A 24,146-nucleotide genomic window follows, 5' to 3' on the forward strand; every position below is an offset into this window, starting at 1 on the left:
GAAAGAACCCCACTGTTTTACGTTTATGCAAGTTCCTTGAACTGAAATACTATCAGATTTTGTTACTACTAAAAATGTTCAGCCTGGATGATACTCAATGACCCTTGCATTTTCATGTCCTGGAGAACATTTTTAATAAGGAACTACTGTGATTTTTAAAAGTCTGGGATTTTATTAATTAATTAATTAATTTAAAGAACTGGAATGTTTCTTCTGATAGATGAAAATTTCTGGTTTGACTTGTTATTTATTTGGCTTCTGTGTTCCCGGCTAATGTAATAATGGACTCAAGCACACAAAGAAAATGATTTGCATTTCTTTAGTAATGGGGGGGGGGGGGAATACACAACAATGTTTCACAGCCTTAACCTGTAGCAATGATTCTTGGACATAAATTGGCTAGCTAAGATTGCATCTCTTGACAAATATCCAGATGTCACGTTGTGCCTGATAAGATGGATTCGATTGCAAATAAAGGTTGATCTAGCAGTCTTTAAACAGAATTCTGTATTCTCTTAAGAATCCTACATCATACATAAAAGAGGTAAAAGTAAAAAATTTATAGAGTTAGAGCAAGACTTTGTCATGTTTAGAGTAAACACTTTGAAACAAATGGGACAAACCTTAGTTTAATTGGCTGGTGACCGTCTCCTAACTAGGCACCAGCCTGAATGGCCAAAATAAGTTTTTGTTGAATGTTGGAATATGAGGTATAAAGCTAAAAAATTGTATACTATTAAACAAAATTTTATTCAAAATTTTATTTACAGTGTTTATACGTCCCTTAAATCTGTTTCATATTTTCGTCACAGAACTTTGAAAAGACAATTTAAGCAATGCTTGCTTCTCAGGAGGTTCAACAGGCAGGGCTAGACTGAATAGGCATTGGCACTGAGATTTGCGGCCAGATGCAGAAGCTTCAGAAGCTGAATCTTTGGGGAACATTTCTGATGGCTTGATAGCAGTTGACCAAGGACAGAGCTCAGATAAACTCTGTTTGAAGGGAAGGAACGTGAATAACAATCTTTTCTTTGCCTGCTTGCTGCCTTAAGGAGATACAGACTTCCCCCAAAGAGAGTACTGTAGGTGGCTCATGGACAAGATGGGAGACCCCAATTTCTTTCCTAAATTTGATAGGAGCCCTCCAGCCCTGGTCATGAGCCATCATTGCGTAGGACAGTGTAACTGTTATGTATTACAGACATGCAGTGAACTAATTTTTATGCATAAATCAGCCATTAGTATATCTTTAGATGTTTCCTTCTGCCAGTAACCAAATAAAAATGCTTCATAATTATGTGAAATAAAGCAGGGCGTGAGGACACAGGGGCTGAAAATTCCACCAGATACAGTCATCAAATTTAATCTTGCTGCTTTCAGTGGTGTATATAAATTACTGTGGCCTGAGCATCATTGCAAGAGTTCCATATGCCCGCTTTAAAAGATAAAGAATTGCATTGTCTTAGTTAACTGCTTCCAAATACGGCAGTATTGATTAACCAGCAGGAGATGCTGTTTAAGTGTTTCAGCTGTCACCCTTCCTTTGGAGTACATCAGTTTCGCCACGGACTCATTTTCTGCTCATCCATACCTGGAGGAGAAGAGTGTATTCTACTGCTTTGACTTCCCTGGGTTTATGAACATATTTGTCTGGAGTTTGATTCCATTATTTATGCTGATCATACATCTTTCGGCTTTTAAAATACAATATGGCTAAGTGGTGCGGGGAGGACAAATGAACAGGAAATTGTTAAAAGCCCACACCTAAACACAGCAGTGTATTTGTCATTACCTCCTGTTTGTCTGTTTAAAACAACATAACCAGACACTTGCATCAGTTTTATAGAAATGTTTTAAGCACTGGATACATTTGAAATTAGGAAAGTATTGATACATTAAGATTTTTATGACTGAATGTTGTTCCAAATCACATCTACACAGCTTGTCAACGTGAATTTTAGGGAGGCTTGTACTTCCCAGAGTCCCCTAGCCTGCATGGCAAGTGGTTCTTTCAGCTATGGGTGCACTCATCCATCCCCTTAAATTTTCTCATGTTAGACTGCTCCCCACACAGGCTGCAATGAGATGAATCCCAAGGGTGTTACACAGAAGGCAGGAAAGAGGACCAGACTGAAAATCGGTGGGGGAAGTGACGGTTTCATTTCCCAGTTCATAATTCAAGTTGCAACATAGGAATTCTCCATCTGTGCAAAGTACCTCAGCTTGTTTGCTCCTAATTTCTTCCCAGGGTGCAGCTTCCCCATCCCACATGCCAAGTCCTTTCCCAAGGGTCCCACACTCTCTGGAAAGGCTGTTTGGGATATGCATGGGGCTGCAGTGTGGAATACAGTCAAGGAACCCCCTTTTTATCAAGTGGACTTATGCTTATGCGATGCTAGACACAAATCCTTCACATTTTACCGGGCAATGCATACTATAATTTTGGACTTGGTTGTTCTATTCGTTTGGAGAGTCACATTTATGCTTTGCTTTTTGCAATTCTCACTTCCTTTCCATTAGCCAACAAAACAACCCCCCATCTCTTTTTAACTTGCTTTTAGCACAGTATATAAATTATTATTATTATTATTATTATTATTATTATTATTATTATTATTATTATTATTATTATTATTATTATTATTATTATTATTATTATTATTATTATTATTATTATTATTATTATTCTATAGGAATCTCTGCCTTGGTGGGTGAGCCCCTGGGATGCATTGATCTTCTTGTGTTCTCCTTTCACATGTTGGTAACACTAGTCCCTCTGACTATCAGACACCTAAGATGTTTCACTGAGAGAAGGGCAACCCTGGGGAAATCACCATCACCCTTCCGTAAGGATCAAAGTGTTGAAGATTTGCACAAAGCCTTTGAAGCACATTAGATTGAAACACAGAATATTCTTGCAGGACTTTAGATAGTGCTTCCTATCTGGAAGAGCAGTTGAGCTTACGTTAGCAGATAGCTTTTGAAGTCCTTGAGAATTTGCATTTTTCTTCCTACTCTTAGCAATGAATCATCTCCCCTGCAGTATTATATTTGTGATATTCCATTTTGACACACTCCCAATATTTTGCCCTCTTCTTCATCTTCCACAGCCACTGGAATTCCCATGTCCATCATCTCCTTCTCATATTAAGCTGCTTCTAAGTGTATTGCTATTACCATTGCTATCATTAATATTGCTACCACTGCTACTATGTGTTTTTTTCCAGTAAAAATACCACTCACAGCAACTAACAGATAGCTGAAAAGAGTCTGAAGAGTAAAATGCCATTAAGATAATGACATTAATAAAACACTTTTAAAAGTCACAACAGGAAGATACCCTCAACCTGTGTAAAAAGAACACGACTGGGAACTGGTTGTACTCGTAGGTCTGAAGGAAGGTAAATTCTAAGTCTAGGACTAACATAGGAGCGGGCTGGCATTCTCGAGTTGCATCTCATGAAGATCATAACGTTCAGACATTTTCAGAATCATGCTATGCCATAAAAGAGATTGTTGACTATTCTCTATCACTTTCTTGGAAAAGCATTTCCCTTTGTAAAGAATTTCAAAGAATGAAAAATTTCATCGGAATGATACACTCCAGGATTCTTGTGCTTACTTTAATATTTGGGTGGCTGATGAAAATGTGTGTGCATGTAGTATCTCTCATTGTGCAGTCCCCTGTGTGAAAACCAGCACTTTCTTGCCCACCCCACCCCATGTTCCCACACAACCCAGGAGAAGATGTCATAAAGGAATTCCTCCTTACCAAGAAATGTGGCCAGTCTGGGAACTGCAGTGAAGATGAGTGCGATGTATGTTGCTGTTATGTGTCGTCAAGTCACCTCCAATTTATGGCGACCCTATGAATCAGTGATCTCTAAAATGTCCTGTCCTCAACACCCCTGAAGCCTGTGGGTTCTTTAGTGAGTTCATTCATCATATTTGCTCTTCCTCTTTTCTTGCTGCCTTCCACCTTTCCCAGAATTATTGTCTTTTCTAGAGAAACCTGCCTGCACTGTGTAGTGTCCAAAGGAGGACAGCCCTCAATTTCAACATTTTTGCCTCCAGAGATAGTTCAGGCTTAATTTGATCTAGGACCCATTTGCTCATCTTTCTGGAAGTCCAGAGTACCTGCAAACCTCTCAGCCAACACCACATTTCAAACAGAAGCAGCTTTTTTTCCTGTCAGCTTTCTTTACTGTACAGTTTTTCACACCCATGCATGATGACTGAATCTTGGTCTTGGTCTCCAGTGATACTTCCTTACATTTGATGATTTTTTCTAGTTCCTTCATTGCTGCTCTTCCAAGTCTCTGTCTTCATCCAAATTCTTGGCAGTGTGATTGAATCAAAGTACACAAAATCTTTTACTATTTCAATTTCTTCACTGAAATTATCCAGTGTGCTCCACCATGTATTATATCTACTCTGGGCTAGGTAGCAATGTGAGAAGTGTAGCAGCACAAATCTTGCCTCACTATTAGAGTCTCTCCATTTCTTTTGAGTTTGTCATTTTTGGAGTAGAACACTTCATAGCTGTCTGACTGAAAATATCCCATTCTTGTCCACTTTAGTTCACTGACACCAAGCACTGCAATGTTTAAACGCATGGTATAATAGAAAGATAAATCAAATCCAGCATCTTCAGCTGCCTTATAATGCTATGGTAAACTCTGTAATATAATGAAAAGAGAATTTAGAAGATGCTGAGAATGAGGCAGAAAAGTTGAACTCTCTTAAATGGGGAAATAGAACCCAGGGAAAGTTAGAGGAAATATTATGGCACTGGACTAGCTTCACCCTTTTACTGATGCTGGTCACAGCACTACCCTCCCTCATGCCCACTGCTAGGCTTACAGAGAAAGACCTGTGTTGTAAACATGTGAAGTAAAGTCAAAATTAATTTGCTATGATCCCTCAAAAATGTAAAAATTGGAAGGCATGGAACACTCTTCCATTGAAGAATGGCAGCAATATTCTGAACCCAAATATTCTCTGAAGGTTTTTTTTTTAACAAAACACTGTCATTTTCTTTTTCCTAAACTCACAGAAATGGAACACCGTTTTCAAGAATTATTTCCAAAACTTCTCTGTCAAATTTTTGTTGACTGTCTTCCCCCTGCACTTGCCGTAGAACACTGTTTTCCAACCTTGGGTCTCCAGACCTTCTTGGGCTAAAACCCCTGTAATCCTTCACCACTATCTGTGTAGTCCAAGAACAACTAAGGACCCAAAGTTGAGAACCACTGCTCTAGAATAACACTAAATAGAGAGTACCGTAGAAGAAACATGTTGATCTTCAGCCTGCCAATACAGTTGCCTTTTACAGTACCAGTGTAAGAAGAAGGGGCAAAATCCATCTGGAAAAATGAATGAAGCTGTGCTGTAACCCTGCTCATAGTGAACGGCATCTCTGAAAAGTATCAGAGTAACATGGCCCCAACACTGTATACCCTCAAGGTTTATTCTGAAGTCACTTGTGGCAAAATAAAGCTTGAATGAGACAGATGGCAGGCCTTCCCCTCAGCCAATTCCTGATTTCCCCTCTCTTTCCTTTTCCCTATTGTCTGTCCCATCTTGTCCAAAGCTTTCCCCCTTATTTAAAATTGTTTTTAATTACATTTAATATTCTTGTTGTAAGCCGCCTAGAATGGTCTTAACTGACTAGATAGGCGGGATATAAATAAAATAAATAAATAATAAATAAATCAAACTACTTGTGTGGCACACAACAGTGCCAGGACAGACAGCAATATTTTGCTAGCAGTTCCGGGTTCACAACCATATGATGTGTGAAATAGCCTTATAAGATGTTTTGTACTATGAAAACTATTACTGTTTCGCTGAATACTGATCCAATATGTCCCACCTTGTATTAAATCTATTCTGGGATAGATGTGAGTATGGTAGCAGCATAAATTGTAAGTAAATGTGAAATAAAAAGTCTGAAATCCAGTAGCAAGTCGCAGCTAGATTATGCCCATTGAATTAGCAGGAGATTCTAGTTGCCACTTATAATTAGATATTAGTCAAAGTGTAAAGGTGAGATATTGGAGTGTTCAGTGGTTTAGGTATATGGTTGGGAGTTTGATTCTCTCCTGTGCCTCTCCAACAGGGGCTGGACTTGATGGTCCATAGTGTCGCTTCCAGTGATGCAGTTCCACAATTATTATTATTCCAAGAATTATGTTGATTATTATGATTTCTTACCTGTCTAAAGGCACATAAAAAGTTGTCGCAAACATATACAGTGGTGATAGCAGTGTTTTGATTTGGAGTCATCTGTTTAGCTTCATCAACATTGATCTGTTTTAGAATTTAACAAAGCTTACATTCCAGCAAGAATGCAAGTTTGGTCCATTTTAACCCTGTCTCTATGAAATATGTATTCTTCACTTCAGATCATTTGGATGGTGATGTTAATTCTTTCACTGAAACCTTTATAGATTTCTGCCTTGCAAATTTCACGGTGTAACTGACTATTCAGCTATTACAATGTCCATGACATTGAGCAGTGCATGCCATAGTTTCCTTGGAGATTGAGATAGAAGTGAATTTCATCTGGTTCATTTTCCTGTAAGACTGTTCTAAAATTTGAGATGTTTTTCATAAATTCAGCACAAAGCATCCAATTAAGAAAAAATGTGGGGAAGCTGCATCTGACAGATTCACTTATTCAAGCAGAGGTCTTTGAATGTTTAGCTTAGTCTGGCTTGAAATCCCTGGATATTCCATCAGATTTGTTCTGCTGAATTAGAACTGCTAGTCAGGTTCCCCATCTTTAACAGTGGCATGGCAGATAGGATGGGCATAGCTCAACCTAACTGCCATGATGTTGGGCATAACTGTAACTATTAATGCAGATGGCTGAAAAATTTGTACTGCGTCATGAATTCATCACAATTGGAAAATTACTTTATAAACACAATAGAAAGAATTAAAGGGTTTTAAAAATGAAATATGGGAGAAATTGGACCAATTTTGCTTTCCATTGAATGTGATCCACACCTTTGTTTAACAAGGTGGAATTAGATAGACGGTGGGATCTTAACCATTACATGGCAAGACTCCTCAGTCTACTGCTTTGGATTTGTTTCTGGTGTTGCTTTGCTTCACTATTTTTTAGTGTTGTATTTGCTTGATCCTACTGTTTTTAGCTTTAAATATTATCTTTGATGTAAGCTGCCTTGGGTTCTTTTTAAGGCAGGGTAAAAATATTTTATCAAATGAATAAATAATACTCAGTGTTCCTGGCTTCTGGTACTATGCTATGAAATGTCACAAGATTTTGTCAAAATCTCATTTGCCAGTGGTTGATTGGTCTTGGTGGCATCCTCATAGTGATACATGAATATTATTTCAGAGAAGAAAGGGCAGTGGTGTGTTGAAACTCCACAAAATTGTTCCGTCATTCTGGAAATAAGATGACAGCCTGCAACAGTTTGATCAAAGTCTCCAATCGAATATTAAGTACCGTGTAAATGAATATATTTCATAGGAATGTGAACATCTGATTTTGTTATATACTTATGATAACCATATACATTTTCTTCCTGTCCTCATTTTATATTGAGTTCAAGTGCCTTTCCCCACCCCAGATGGAAATATCGTATGCGTTTTGAAATTTGTGTGCATTTTTCCAAGATACACATTTTGTGTGTATTTAACTAAAATATACACATTTGGTCAATATGTCAATATGTAAAAAGTATGCACTTAACAGATTTTAAGGCACATTGCTAACTAGTTAAAACATGTAAAGATACCTGCTTTTAGCTACTTGTATTTATTTGTGTATGATTTGAAATGCAAAAAAGGGGGAGTTTCTGATGATCATCATTTTCTTCCAGTGATAGGAAAGGGAAAGGTAAGCACTCACAGACCAGAAATTCAAGAAATTTATTTCTTAAAAATTCATTTAATGTGAAGATTTTTAAATCTCCAAATCTCCAATCTGCAGTGGTTGAGTGCGGATGCTTATAAATCAGCCCCATCTACCCACCTTAGTGTGTCATATGTATATAATTATTCTCCCAGGTGGAAATAATGTATGCATTTTGAAGTCTGTGTACATTTTACTAAAGTATACATTTTGTGTGTATTGGTGGTGGTGCTAAAAGGGAGGAAAAATCTGAGTGATGCCTACTGCTCTTGGAACAGTGATTGATTGATTGATTGATTGATTGATTGATTGATTGATTGATTGATTGATTGATTGATTGATTGATTGATTGATTTGATTTATATCCCGCCCATCTGGTATATTTATACCACTCTGAGCGGCAGGGATGGCTTGGATTAATGCTGCACTGGTGGTGCACAGCTGCTCACTAGTTAGGATCAATAAGCTCTGATGGTGTTGTAGGCCATCAGGGTGGGGCATTCCCAAATACTTGGCATCCACACATCTCTAGAGTATTGGCTCCAACCACTTCCCACCTCTCCTGCCATCTTTGTTGTCCACTAGTTGATGTCCCGCTAGCAAGGCACTGAGTACTCCTTCCTATCACTCAGTGCTGAGTTACAGTGGCTTCTTTATCCCTCAGTTCTCCATGCAGGCTCCATTCCTCATATGGGCAAGTGCTAATCTGACTGCTCTAAATCATTGCCTTAAAAAAAATACAACCCACCAAAATCAGCCAGAAGCACACTTTCAGCACTAACATAGAATTTTAGCTTGGAACAGAGGACAAAGCTGGATTTGGTCCTGTACTTGCTTTTGAATCAGTTATCCAGAATCAGTCACATTTGGGAAACTGGTGCAGGATTTTTCCACACACATGAATTTAGGATCCTGTTACCATGTCAAAATTTAATTCTGGGTTATGGTATACATTCAGTGCTAGTTCCTTGTGCATAATGTCTCTGCGGAGAGACGTTTCTGTGAATCTCTCTTTTATTTTCTCACTATGCTGTTCAATATGAAAAATTAATTTAAAAAAACTTAGACGGATGAATTGGACTTGCCTCCCTTGAATCCCCTATAGTTTATTCTCCAGGAAATCAAATGTTTTCCCCTGTTGCTTATTGCATGTCATTATCTTTTGTTTGCATTGATGAAGGCTACCTAATTTCAAATCCCTGCTCCCTGTCTTCTAGAGAAGGAAACCAAGTGTGCGCGTCTGCATTTTTTATTAGAAATCCTCAAGCATTTTAGCAAAATGATTTCTCTCTTCTGTAGCATGATCATCTTCCTGTGAGCCTATAGCATAAGAAAATGGCTGTTCCTTTTTACCATTGTGATAGAATAGACACAGCTGTGAAGAATTCACCTTTCCTACTTTGATTCCTGCCTTTTGACATTAAAATACTTGAATTCTCTTCCTAAGAAGGATATTTGAAAAGCATGCGAAGCCTGAGACAGGAAGATGGTGCAAAAAAGGGCAGCAGGTAGCTCTTGTGACAAGTGGAGGGTGAAAAATTAATATCTTCAATATACACAAGGATAGCATCAGCAAGGGAGTTGTGCATTTTGCTATTTTTAAAAAGCTCACTATGGCAGTAGTTATAGTGGGACAAGCCATCATTCGTGATTCCATATGATGAATCCTGTTTCCATTTCTGTTTCCTTCAGCCTGAGCAACAGATGTTGATGGAAAATCCATGCAAAAATGTGAATTTCTTTCATAGTTATGTATGCCCATTCATGCCTTTTTCAACATTCAATTCAATGACTCACATGCGTTTCCACTTGAGGTCATAGTCAGCTGCTCACTTAAAGCTGAGTAAGCATGTAGTCATTCTTGGGTGATTTGATTACTGTGGAAATCCTGTGCTTGTCCTTTAGATAAAATATTCTTGGCAGGAACTCCACAGCAGTATAGGCATTTCCTGCAGAATTGGCCACAACCAGATCTTGCCCCCACTTCAGATCAGGCATGTTAATGCTTACTTGTCCAATCGTCAAATGAGACCAGGAATTACAAAATTATTCTCCTTATCACATGAGATGGTAAGGTATTTTGTGGTGATACAGATCAGAAAACAAGAACGAGGAAAATGTGCAACTTAAAAACAAATGCAAGTGACTGGCTGGATCCCCCAATTGTTTATGTATCTGGAAGCAGAGCCAGAGGTTTAGCGTTTGATTCCCCACTGTGTCTCCTGCAAATATACCCAGCCCTTGTGGCCATGGGCAGGTTGCACAGTCCCAGAGTGGCCCCAGAGGAGGGTAATGGTGAAGCACTTCTGATAATTCTCTACCTGGAAAACTCTGAAAAGGGTCTCCATAAGTCCGAATTTACTTGACATTATATTATTATCATTAAAAAATATCAGGCACAGTCAATCAAAATCATAAAAACATTGACTGGTATTATATAACAGGTACAGTACAAGTTTTAACCAAAAACTTAAGTATCTATTAAATATCTATGTAGTATATTTGCTGTTTCTAATATTGGTTTTTTTTGTAGCTCTAATTGTGTTATTTCTGAGATCTGCAGCTGATTATAATGCTGTGTGAAATTTCGTTGTATTGTTCCCGAAGCCCCAGTGATGATGGAGACCACTGAAGTGTGTTTCATCCACAAGCAACAGCTTTCAATTGCCAGGTCTGTGTACTTTGCTAATTTTTCCAGTTCTTCATCTTCAGCTTTGACATCCCCTATAACAACAACAACAACAACGAGGAAGTCAAGATCCTGTGGGATTTTCGGATCCAAATGGATAGACACCTTGAACATAACACAACAGACGTAGTAGTAATAGAACAAAGAAATGTTTAAATCATTGACATTGCACTTCCAGGGGATGCTAATAAAATTCTTTATTGAAAATAAAGAATTGGAAAAACTAACCAAGTACAGAGCCCTGGCAATTGAAACATCTCTCCTCTGGAAAAAAAACATACTTCAGTGGTCCCCGTAGTCATTAGGGCTTTGGCAACAATATCAAGAAACTTCACCCAGTACTATAAGCAGTCGCAAATCCCAGAAATCACACCATCAGAGCTACAACAATTGGCAGTACTAAGAACAGCATGCATACTGCACCAATATTTAACAGATAGTTAGGTTTTTGGTTAAAACTTGTATCTGTTATATAATACCAGACAATGTTTTTATAATGTTGACTGTGCTTGGTGTTTCATCATCATCATCAGAAGAAGGAGGAGGAGGAGGAGGAGGAGAGCAAATAACAGAAATCACGCAAACTGCAGAAGACGACACTGTCTGCTGCTTCATTGCATAGAATGATAGGGATTCAAAGAATGGGAAGTGGCTTTTTAAATAATTAGCCAGACATTCTCTGCTTACTCTGCATGTGTTCTTTGCTTTCCAAAGTAAAAAAAACCAAACTCTAATTTTACTGAGAAACAGTTTCTGCAAAGGGGACCAGATAGCATGCAGTAAATTATACTCATCAGTAATTTGGTAGTGAACAAATGACTACCAGCTCATACATTTTAAGGAAGGCCTGTGCAACTTTGGCAGGTGAGGGGCCACTGTTCTTCCCAGGACTTTTCAGAGCCCACATAGACCATAATCCCCCCAACTCTTCAAAAATAAATCTGAAAGTAGCTTGAATCCCACTTCCAATTTTATATGTGATTGATTGATCAATCGATTGATCGATTGATTGGGCGGTAAATGGTGCAGAGGGCTATTTCAGAGTTGAATCGCCATTCCTGGAAGCCACCAGAAGATCAAAATCATCCTCTTGTTGTGTGAGAAAAAAAATGGGGGCTGGGGAAAAGCTCCCCCCATAGTCTAAGATAATAGTTCTCTAGTATAAAAGACAGGACTGCAGGACTGTCACTATTGCTTTCTCTCTTATTTGCATTGTTTAATCTTACACAGTTCCAAACTTTGACTTTTTCTCAAATAATGAATCTGTGTACAAATACCCCCTTCCCATGGCCAAATTCAGTTTACATAGCTGTCTCTAGCATGGCGTGGATTATTCCAAGTTATCATTAAACATGAGGAAGCTATCAAAAACAGAGGTAGAGGATGTAGTTCTCCAGTATAAACATGGCTGAATTATACAAATATTTCAAAACTCAACTTGGTTTGATGAGTTAGTTAATCAGTTTTGCTTTCTCCTACGTTCTTACTCTTCTTCAATTGCTTTCCCCCCCTAGTTTTGGAAACTAGACATCCTTACTCATCCCTATGGCAAACAATGTGAGAGTAGAAATCAGATAGTTGGACTGGAGGGGTGGTGTGTGGTTTGAGCCAAATTATATATCCATTGATATCACTAGGAGAGTGGTGACATCAGGACATTGGAATGGGCTTTGAAAGCAAAACAGGATGTTTCTCCTGTTTCCTACATAAAGAAATACATCTGTAAATAACTTATATTAGCACAACTGATTCTGGAATAAGATGGTTGTTTATAACCATTATGCAGACCAACTTTCACCTTTCTGCCCTGTACAGTAACCAGGAATGCAGTGGTAGGGGTCCCAGAATATATATTTTTTTCCTGACCTCTACCTTCCATCTCCTTGATATGTCTAGATATCTGCATCTGATGGGCTAAATCCAAGGTTACTTCTCCCTAGAACAGACCTATTAAAATCAGTGGGACTTGAATGACTAAAAAGTCCCTTTCATCACAATAGGCTACCCAAGGTAGGATTAAGGTTTGCATTAGCCCAGTTTAAATCTGAAAGGCCAAGCTCTATGGAGGTAAAGTGATGTATGAGTGTGCGCGTTCTTTGAATCCATCAATGCTTTGCCATCTCAGGAAAGTGATTTTACCTGACAATGTTTTCAAGTTATAGGTTTTAGTACTCAAATAAATGGGGAATGGGTGTTTTAAATATCAGCGGTGTTGCGTTGCCAAGGCCCATGGCTGGCCTCAGTGATCTTTACTTAGCTTATTCCTGTGGGGAACACACCATGACATTATTGACAATTGAGCTCTTGTCCTGGCTGCATTAGGATGACAGTGGTTTGCCATTTTTGTTCTATTTCTGGTAGTCACTCAAATCAGGCTGTGTATGTGAGCTCAATTTGCAGGGCTGAATGAGATGAAGCAGCTGTGGCACGGAGGTAAGGACCCAATCAGAGGGTAAAAGCTTGATAAAAGAAGCCATAAATTGCCACCTCTCTCTACCTTTACTTTTGGAACGCCTGCTGTAGAGATTCTGACAAACCCAGCATAATTTTCCCAGAGTCCCTGGTCAGAGCACGCTTTGGAATAGGAATGAATTGATAAGCCCCACTACTGTCCTGAATGCTGGATGCTATGGTTTCTATGGCAACAGAAACTGAGGATGGCAGTCAGGAGGGCTAGGTAGCTAACAAAAGCCTGTACTCAACCACTGGGTGCTAATTTGAAAATATTGCCTTTTTCATATATACAAAAATAACCTTGCCTTATTTATCCCCCATTCAATCTCCTCTCAATGGAATGGAATCAAAAAGCAGCGGGTTGTGGTTGCCAGCAGCCATGGATGAAAACAACCTGTTAACACTTTGATATGCTGATTGTCAGGTAACAGCCCAAAGCACTTCAGTTTTTATAACTTTCACTATTTAAGTGAACTGCTACTGCTGCTAATGAAGAACATTGCTGGAGGATCTAGTGTCCTTCAAGACAGGGTGTCCTTCTAACTGTCACAATGCAAACTATGCTATTTCTCTTAATGAGGTTTTATGAGGTCAAGCTGACCAGATGCTGAAATATATACATATAATCCATTCGTGACTTCCATGTTTGGATCCAGGGTTAAGATCACACCATATTGGTGTTTCATTTACTTCAATCAAAGCAGGGCTTGGCAGAAGCTACGCTGGCCCTCTGCTGCCACAATTACATCTACTGACACATTGAGATTTCCTCTGATAGACATGCTATAAAATCTGTCTGTGGTTGCTTTGGAACTTGACATGCCTGGTGAAGACAGAATAGGTTGTGTGTATAGTATGCACACTGAAAGGAAATGAAGCATAAAAGGAATGAAGCACCTTTTTACAGTGAACATACTGCTTTGATGCAGATTAAAAAGTTCCGGTGTTGCAACAGAAAAGATGTGTGGCTGAAGATATATAAATTCAGCTGTCTAACTTAGTATTGTGTCTAAGTCCCTGTGAATACATTAGAGGAGGGAAGCAGCAGCAATGACTTACAAATGTGCACTAATAAAAATAATAAAGGTGCCCATTCCTGCTGAAGGGTGTTTGTACCCTCCTACCTGTGTATTACCAAGATACACCAATGAAACGGGATCATTACTTTCAAAACTGGCTTTGACAGGGATGTGCTTGTACCTTCTGCTTCGATTTGGACTGAATTATTCATAACTGATCTGCTGTGAGCTGATTTGTAGCCCAACCACTGAATAAAATCAGAGAAAAATGTACTATGGAATGGATTACAGAAGCCATCAAGTCCAGACCCTACCAAAGCAGGAAATCTCTACCTGAAGCATAGCTGGTCTCTGCCTCTGTTTAAATAGCTCCAGTGTTTAATCTACCACCTTATCTTATTTATTTATTTATTTATTTATTTATTTATTTATTTATTTATTTATTTATTTATTTATTTATTTATTTATTTATTTATTTATTTATTTTTATTTGTTTATATCCTACCCCATTAGTGTATGCAGTACTCCAGGTGGTTTACAAGTTAAAATGTAAAATTCCCACTGACCCCGTATAACAATATGTATGACAATATGACAATTTTTTAAAAAATCATACAAAACATTAAAAAAAATTAATTTTAATGGCATCTGGGAGACTCTATTGCTGGCGGCAGCTTTGAAGAGTTCCATTTTCAACAATTCCCCAAACAAAAGGAAACAAACAACCTCTCTTATCATCGTATGACCAGATGAGCGGGATATAAATCAAATAAATAAATAATAAAATAAATATTGGTAGCCTATTACAGAGACTGGAGACCACCACCGAGAAAGCCTGTTTTCCTGTCTTTGCCTTTCTGGTCTCCCCCCTCCCCCCACACCCAGTGTGGCCACTATTACCAATATGGATTAAGAAGAGCAGGTGCAAAGAGGATCTGATTTCTGGGAGAAAAATTCCAACAAATATTGAAGTCCTAAACCATTAAGGGTTTCATAGGTCATAACCAATACCTTAAATTAAGCATGGAAACCCACAGGTAGCCAATGAAGGTGCACCAAGATTGAGGATATATGATCACATTTCCTAATCCTATGAATCAGTCCGGCTGTCGCATTTTGGATATGCTAACATTTCTGAGGCACTCCATTCCATTGTTGAAAGAGTCAAGATCACCTTTCCTATAATTTTCATCCATAACTTTAGATCCTATGCTCTTGAGTGGCAGAGAACAAGGCTGTTTCATCTTCTTGGCTCATTTGCATTTTCCAACCAAGTACATATTTTTAATTCAACTTTTTAAAACCACATTTGGCACTTTGGGGAGCCCAGGTTTGATTGAAGCACCACTTTGGTGTTGCTCCTTTTGCTTTGGACCAGTTTAAAAACTGCCAAATACCCCCATTTGGTTTCATATTCTGAATAATTTCTGAAACATGTCCCTAGCTTTGACATTTCTCGTTACTGACAACATTATCAATCACATTAGTACTACAAGCAACCAATAAGTTATAGACAAGCATCGTTTTGTGACATTGTACAACATCATTCCTGATTACAGGGCGTGTGTGTTAAGGCATTAGCCCTGGCTCACAGTTTCTTAATTTTTTGGTGCATGACTGAATATGAGATGCATTTCTCATCAATATTAAAAGAACTCCAAAGTCTTGTTTTTGTGTCTGTTGGTGGTTTCCAGGCATTCAGGAGATACAGAAGAAGTTTGCATATTCCATGTTATCTTTCTAACTTTAATGGCTGGGGAGCTTGTGCATATCCCTGACCTTGTGTTATGATGAGAAAGAAGACTCTGCCTCTTGTGACAGCCACCAAAGCCATGTAAAATTTGGTCTAGCCCAGAGCTTTCATGTGACTGGGTCACGTGCTCTGGGACAGCTGGATGAGGGAAAGGTGAGGGAAAGTTATACCATGTTATTTGCTTTATTTAATCACAGCTGTAACACGCAACACAATAACGTGGATTGGACTGTTCTTGTTCAGGCTACCAACCCATCATACTCCATTCTGCTCTCCTTGCTTTTAAAGTTTTCATTTTTCCCCTACACAAACCAGCATGGCATCCCTCTTAAGGATTTTAAAAAATTAAGTGTTTTTTTATAATTGTGCAAATTTTGAGGCTTCTCCAAGTAAACCAGCATCTCCCTTGAGTGTATGATGCTGCTGTTTTGACTACATTACAGAGTTAGCCTCAAAAACAGACTTTATTATTACTCAGCAACAGCAACAACAACAACAACAACGATGAGCCATCAAGTCAGTTCTGCCTTATGGTGACACTTTTCAGGGTTTACTAGGTGGAGAATTGTTGTTAATGACCCCATGGACCAGAGCACGACAGGCCCTCCTGTCTTCCACTGCCTCCCAGAGTTGGGTCAAATTCATGTTGGTTGCTTCGATGACACTGTACAACCATCTCATCCTCTGTTGTCCCCTTCTCCTCTTGCTTTCATACTTTCCCAACATCAGGGTCTTTGCCAGAGAGTCTTCTCTTCTCATGAAATGGCCAAAGTATTGGAGCCTCAGTTTCAGGATCTGTCCTTCCAGTGAGCACTCAGGGTTTATTTCCTTAAGAATGGGTAGGTTTGTTCTCTTTGCAGTCCAGGGGACTCTCAAGAGTCTCCTCCAGCACCACAGTTCAAAAGCATCAATACATTCTTTATGGGCCAGCTCTCACTTTCATACATCACTATAGGAAAAACCATAGCTTTAACTATTCTGACTTTTGTTGGCAAGGTGATGTCTCTGCTTTTTAAGATGCTGTTGAGGATTGTCATCGGTTTCCTCCCAAGAAGCAGGTGTCTTTTAATTTCGTGGCTGCTCTCACCAACTGCAATGATCATGGGGCCCAAGAAAGTAAAATCTGTCACCGCCTTCATATCTTCCCCTTCTGTTTGCTAGGAGGTGATGGAACCAGTGGCCATAATCTTAGTTTTTTGATGTTGAGCTTCAGACCACTTTTTGCACTCTCCTCTTTCACCCTCATTATGAGGTTCTTTAATTCCTCTTCACTTTCTGCCTTCAGAGTGGTATCATCTGCATATCGGAGGTTGTTGATATTTCTTCCGGCAATCTTAATTCCGGTTTGCGATTCATCCAATCCGGCCTTTTGCATGATGTAATCTGCATATAAATTAAATAAGGCAGGGGACAATGTACAGCCTTGTCATACTCCTTTCCCAATTTTGAACCAATCAGTTGTTCCATATCCAGTTCTAACTGTTGCTTCCAGTCCCACGCATAGGTTTCTCAGGAGATAGATAAGGTGGTCAGGCACTCCCATTCATTTAAATACTTGTTATAGTTTGCTGTGGTCCACGCAGTCAAAGGCTTTTGCGTAGTCAATGAAACAGAAGTAGATGTTTTTCTGGAACTCTCTGGCTTTCTCCATAATCCAGCGCATGTTAGCAATTCAGTCTCTAGTTCCTCTGCCCCTTTGGAATCCAGCTTGTATTTCTGGGAGTTCTCAGTCCACATACTGCTGAAGCCTACCTTGTAGGATTTTGAGCATAATCTTGCTAGCGTGTGAAATGAGTGCAATTGTACGGTAGTTGGAGCATTCTTTGGCACTGCCCTTCTTTGGGATTGGGATCTAGACTGATCTTTTCCAATCCTCTGGCCACTGTTGAGTTTTCCAAACTTGCTGGCATATTGAATGTAGCACCTTAACAGTGACACCTTTTAAGATTTTAAATTGTTCAGCTGGAATGCCATCACCTCCACTGTCCTTGTTGTTAGCCATGCTTTATAAGGCCCACTTGACTTCAATCTCCAGAATGTCTGTCTCAAGGTCAGCAACCACACTACCTGGGTTGTCTGGGATATCCAGATCTTTCTGGTATAATTCCTCTGTGTATTCTTGCCACCTCTTCTTGATATCTTCTGCTTCTGTTAGGTCCCTCCCATTTTTGTCCTTTATCATATCCATCTTTGCACAAAAAGCAATTTACCATTCCTGTCTTGTGGAAATACCTTATGACTATGTAGCTTGCCCAAGGCCACATAGGCTGGCTCTTCTCCCAGGAGGCACAGTGGGGAATCGAATTTCAAACCTCTGGCTCCATTGAGTCTTAGCCCTGAAACTGAAATCATATTCTAGGATTTGGTTCATATTAAGTTATGAAAATAGGAATTTGAAGTTTGGGGAAAATATCAAGAATATAAAGGGTTTGTGGGTTGGTGTTTTTTTTTTTTTAAATGGTGGTTAAAAAGGTGTTTCCAAAAGCCTGGTGCTGAGGTAAAGAATGTGTTAAATGAAGGGAAAATATGAACAGAACAGAGAAGGGATTAAGGAAATAAATATTTTAAATATGTGTGAAAAGGAAACAGAAGGTAAACTGAAATATGTTTGAAATCTAATTAAGACGAGTGTGAATATGGTCAAACTAGGCTAAGTGCCACCCCCTTTGTGGGGGATGCAAATATGGCAAAGATGTGTTCTCATCAACATAATTATTTTACTAAACTGGCCAAATTGCACATGGATACTAAGTGCTTATGTCAGGTGGAAATCCCAATCCAAATTTGGCTATGAATTCAGAAGCCATTATATAGGTAAGATAGGAGAAACAAATTTAAATTTCTCTGAAAATATTTGCTACAATATTTTGATGATAGTACATGAACATTCTACTTACAAATGGCAATATAAGTGACTTTTTGTAGCCACAGAGGTTTGTCTGGCCTTATTGAATGGTGTCCAGGTTTAAAAGCTCCCATGTTTAATGCCCAGTAACTCCAATTAGGGCTGAGAAAGAAGGTAATATCAAAGCAGGTTGATAGAAGGATCATCTGATTAACATGGAAAATCTCTCTCTCTCTCTCTCTCTCTCTGGTGTGTGTGTGTTGTGTGTGGATGTGGATGTGTGTGTGTGAGAGAGAATATACACAAATATAATTGCAGCAATTTGCAGAGCTGTTTATTTTTGCAATCCTTAGTCCAGGTCTGTTTCTCCATGCCTTTGTAACAGACCTGACAAGGTGTTTTTAAAGCTGTTACTTATGTCGGTTGTTTGTCAAAGGAGCAGCTGTTTAATTTCCATAGAAATTAAATTGGTATACAGAACGCATTGCTGTCAGTTTTAAAAAGATGCTGGGCATCAAACAAAATTAGCTTTTGTGTTGCTTTCTGATTTTGCAGAATATATCCAAATTATTAGTGGAATTTTTGGGGAGAACAATTCCTTTGTTCTACAGATATGTTTTTGTTCTGACAGGTTAATATTATTTCTGAATCCACAAGAAGCGTTTATAATCTCAGTAGAAGGAAAAGTCAAGGAAGCTTTTGAATTTGATCAGAAACAGCATTATTTTTAAAATGAAAGAACTAGCAGAAAAATAATATATAGCATGAAAATCCTGATCATGGTGATGTCTGCTGAAGAGGTGTTCTACTATTTGCAAATGGTGTTTACTGTGACAAGACTGAGCAATTCTAATTATCCTATGTGAAAAAGTATAAACTGTGTGAAGGGCAGACAATACGAAACCCCAAAACAAGATTTAGTAATATCTTTATTAGATAATTAAACTATCAAAAGCAGGTGAGTCTTGTTCTTTAGTGGAGATCTCCAGCGGAGATTGCAGAGTTGGAAGAGGAGGTAAAATAGTCAACTTGGCCAAATAGTGAGGCTTCCAAGATGGAGACTGAGGAGTTTTAGAATTGGGTTAGGATATCAGATTTCACCTCAAGGAGGCCTTTTTCATCATTATAGGCAAAAGGCTGCCAGTCACACAGAGCCTTTGCAGAGCCTTGTATCACTCCATTGCCTCCAGTACTGCAGTGCCCAGCCTGGAGCAGAGCGCTGCAGAACTTGAAAGCTTTCTGTTGTGGATATTTTAGTGGTCTAGTAAGATGTTGTCCATAAGTACTACATGCTTTCCCTCCTTTTCTGTTTGACACAGTAAGAAATACACAGCTCTCATATGCATGTAATGGTTATAAAGCTAAGAATGTCACTGTTTGCTGTTATGTAGGGATCAAATGACTGACTGGCAGGGTAAATGTGAAGTCAAAATGTTCTATGTTCAGAATGTTTCAATGATTCCTAAGACCTGTCAGGCTGCTGCCAACAGAGTGGGAGGGATGATATTTTCTCTGTTTCTTTCTGAGTGGTTTTTGCAGAAGCATATATTGTCTCATGATATGGTTTTCAAATATGTAGATTTACCCTTGCCTTCTTCTGTGCAATATTCTATGGTTTATAGGTCTCAGCAAAGCCTTTGATTGTGTGCATCATCAAAAGTTATATGTGGGCAATGAAAGGAATAATTATTCTAAAAGAAATGGCTGGGCCTCAACATTTGATTTTCCTGAAACATAACCTATACTCTAAATGAGAAGCTACTGTTAGAGGCAGAATATGGAAAAACATATTTGTTTCTTATAGGCAACATTATCAGCTGGGCTACTTCCACGATTGCTGCAGCACAAATGAGGATGGATATGCGCACAATTCTGCAAGTGATAAGTGGATTAGCTTGTGGGGGGAGGATGGTCAAACGGGCCTGGCCACTTCTGGTGACAATACTCCTATTCGTTTCCCTGGGCAGACGAATACAAATATCCTATCTCTACTTTTGATCACTGAGTAAAGGGGGCACAGTGGGGAAATCAAACTCCCAACCTCTAGATCTGCAGTCAGATGCCTAAACCATTGAGCTATCCAACAGTTCTTAAGGCCAATATTATCTAATTACTATGTATGGATGTGAACGCTGGACAGTGAAGAAAATTGGCAGGAAAAAAGATAATTTCTTTTGAAAACTGATTTTGGAGGAGAGTTATGTGGATACCATGGAGTGTCTGAAATACAAATAAATCAGTGCTAGAGCAAGTGTCTGAATTCTCTCAGGAGGTAAAAATGGCTAAATAGGTTGTCATACTCTGGACACATGATCAGGAGACAAAACTTACTGGAAAAGACAATAATGCTGGAAAACGTTGAAGGCAGCTCGAAAAGGGAAATACTTCATATGATATGGATTGAATCAATAATGTATCTTGAGTTTGCAAGTGCTCATTTGAGGGATCTTGACACCAGGAAAGTTCATTCACCAGCTTGTGCTGGGGCTTGTGTTACTCAATGCGTGAAAAAGTCACATTGAGTGTGACTTTTAACAACAGGACCATCTGGAAGTCACTAATACATGGGGCTACCATTAATAATACATGGGGGCCACCATCCCAATCTGCTTGTTTCCTCCCATGTGACATGAACAGGGACAACAGTGAGAGGAAACAGGTGTGTAAAGATCTGTAGGGATGGAGAGGGAAGCATATGAGATCTGAATTTCACCTCCGAAGCCTCCTGTTTCAAAGGGACAGTCCAATCTATCCTGTACAGTATGTAACCCGGAACTTGTTTTGGACTATCAGAATTCCTAGCCAGCACAGCCAGTCAATATTGGCTGCTGGTGGGAATTCTGAGAGCTGTAGACAAAAAAGTAACTTTTCTAAGCTCTGCTATAGACTCTGAACTGCCATTCGAAGGGTCCAGATGACTGTACTTGGCTCGATTTAAGGCTGCCAGTCACACAGAGCCTTTGCAGAGCCTTGTATCACTCCATTGCCTCCAGTACTGCAGTGCCCAGCCTGGAGCACTTCCCAATCTGGCTTCCTATGTCAGACATAAATATTTCTTAAAAGAGTGGGCTCTGGAATAGCATGGAATCCACCTTTTTGCTGCTACCTAATCTCCTTGACAGTCTCCCCTCTTGAGTGAGGAAAGTGTAATTCTGTGCATATCATAAAAATAATTTCTAATTTTGCATCCCTGCTTATGCACATGCAATTTTATCCAAATCAGTGTGCCATCCTTTGTTGGGCTTTTTGACTATGTTTAATGGCTATGAATGCATTTGTGTTCATTTCATACTTCATAATGTTCTGCATTGAGTGACACAAGCTCCAGCACAAGCTGGTGAATGAACTTTCCTAGTGCCAAAATTCCTCAAACGAGGCAAAATATTTTGGTTCATGTGTATTGCCTGATCTCTCACCGAGTGGCTCTGCAGTCCTGCATTCTTCTTGGGCAGTCCAGTGTTTGTGTTGAATGGCAGCTGCTGTTACAATGATATCACTGTTCACTCATTCCTTGGGGGAGACAATTCAGAGTCTTTCTTTTGTTTTCCAAAATGGACATTATTTCCAGTCATTTCACTTGTCTTGGCACTGTTGAGAAATATTCAAGTCTAAGGGGCAATGTTTGCCAAAATATTGCTTTATCCTTCTTTGGCAAAGTCCGATGCAGTTTAAAGACTATGGTATCAACATGTGATCAAGGCTGGAGCTCTTTATTCTGTGGGGAATACAAGCATCCTTTCTGTTTGATAGTGCCATCTGTTGAACTGTGCATCCTGCAGAGGGATGGTCATTTAGATAGAGCACCAAACATGACTTTATCAATACCAATGTCAATCTGGGTGGATTTGGATGCACACTTAAAAAAAAAAAATCAGACAATGAGATCGTACTAGAATTATGCCACTTTAAGAGGGTCAGGGTGTAGTAATTTTCATTGCCACTTTTACAAATGGAGCAAATGCAGGATTCTGGCCAAAATCATTAGAGGATTTTCTTGAAGGAAGATTTAAGAGCTTACAGTATTTTTTTCCCCATCCTTTCTTAATGAACTTTCCATTGCAACTCTCAGGTTTAGACTAGGTTCCCACTAACCCAGCCCCACACTGCACTCTAGCAATAAAGCAATGGATCTTAAATTTTGATCCCTGGTATTTTGGGCTTCATTTCCCAGATGGTCCAAGCAGTATGGCCGCATACATATGATGGTTATTCATACAGTTTATAACCCTCCATGTGTTAGATTTCCTTCCTTTAGTGACACTACACCCTTTGTAACTATAAAAATAACTAAAATGTTACAGTTACACCACAAAGCAATGTTCTCCCTGATTACATTAAGAATGCAATCAAAGGTAGTTAGCTTTGACATTAGCTATTGATAAAAGAAATAAATGGGAAGATCTAACTGTAACTGGTTACTCCCAAGCCCTTGTTACTTGCTCACATTTTCATATTTTAAATCTGCATAGAGAAATCCATACCTCAAACATCTGTATTTAAATTTTTAAAAATGTCAGAGCATACTTGATTTTTATGTGTCATCCAAATAATACTCATTACATATGCAGGTTCATTTATTTGACACACACATACCTTCATTTTTGCAGTCAATATTGGGCCTATATTTGTCTCATTACTGAGACTGTGCATAATAATGTCTTGTTTTAGATGACTGCTTAGAATTGATGACCTTGAAATGTCTAGTTTGGCTACTGATTGGCCAAAAATATATCTGGTCACACTACCAGCACTGTGTATTTTTGTTTATGATATGAATCTAATGTATATGAGTCCAGAAGCACATATATGACATAAACTTGTCAAGATGTATTATCTGCCTGTGGGATAAATGAACGCTTGTTCAAAATGGGTAAAATTACTGAAACACAGAAAGCCTTTTTTATTCTACAGTTTTTCCCAGGAGGGTTTGAAACCAATTTTGGGTGTCTGTTACAGCTGACCTTTGTGAGAATAAATTAGGTTTTTTCGAGCCTTCTCAGATGTGTAGCCAAAAGGGAGCTGTCTAGTTACATGCATTTTTAAACATCTGCTAGCAGAATCTAAGATCAAAATGCAAAATCTTTGGCTCAGTAATAGTCCCTCGAGGACTTGGGAAATCTCTGAACTTATAAGACAGAAGCATTTTTAGCCATACAGTAATATGTGTGTTGGTTTTTTTGCCTAGAAATCTGTGTTTTGTTTCACATTGAGCAGATAGAGTGTACTATTCCAACAAATAAATGGTGGGAAAATACAGAGACAAATGTGTGGAATTTTCTTTGCCTGTTCTGTTTTATGAAGGAGATAAAAACAGAATCTTAACCATGTGTGCTAAATTATTTAGTACATATATTAGGGAAATTATGGTGTGAAACCTAATACATGGTTGTTGTGGGTTTTCTGGGCTGTTTGGCTGTGTTCTTAAGGTTTTTCTTCCTAACATTTTGCCAATCTCTGTGGCTGGCATCAGAGGACAGGAGTCAGAACTCTGTCTGTGC

The 24,146-nt window shown here is 38.9% G+C and overlaps 1 long non-coding RNA gene across 7 annotated transcripts in view; it reads left to right on the forward strand.

Moving 5' to 3' along the window:
• Window positions 1–24,146, forward strand: part of LOC110084187 (uncharacterized) — a 120,243-nt gene that overhangs the window by 10,296 nt on the left and 85,801 nt on the right. The window lies entirely within an intron of this gene.

This window comes from Pogona vitticeps, chromosome 5 (assembly GCF_051106095.1).
Source record: "Pogona vitticeps strain Pit_001003342236 chromosome 5, PviZW2.1, whole genome shotgun sequence".
Lineage (NCBI taxonomy): Eukaryota > Metazoa > Chordata > Lepidosauria > Squamata > Agamidae > Pogona > Pogona vitticeps.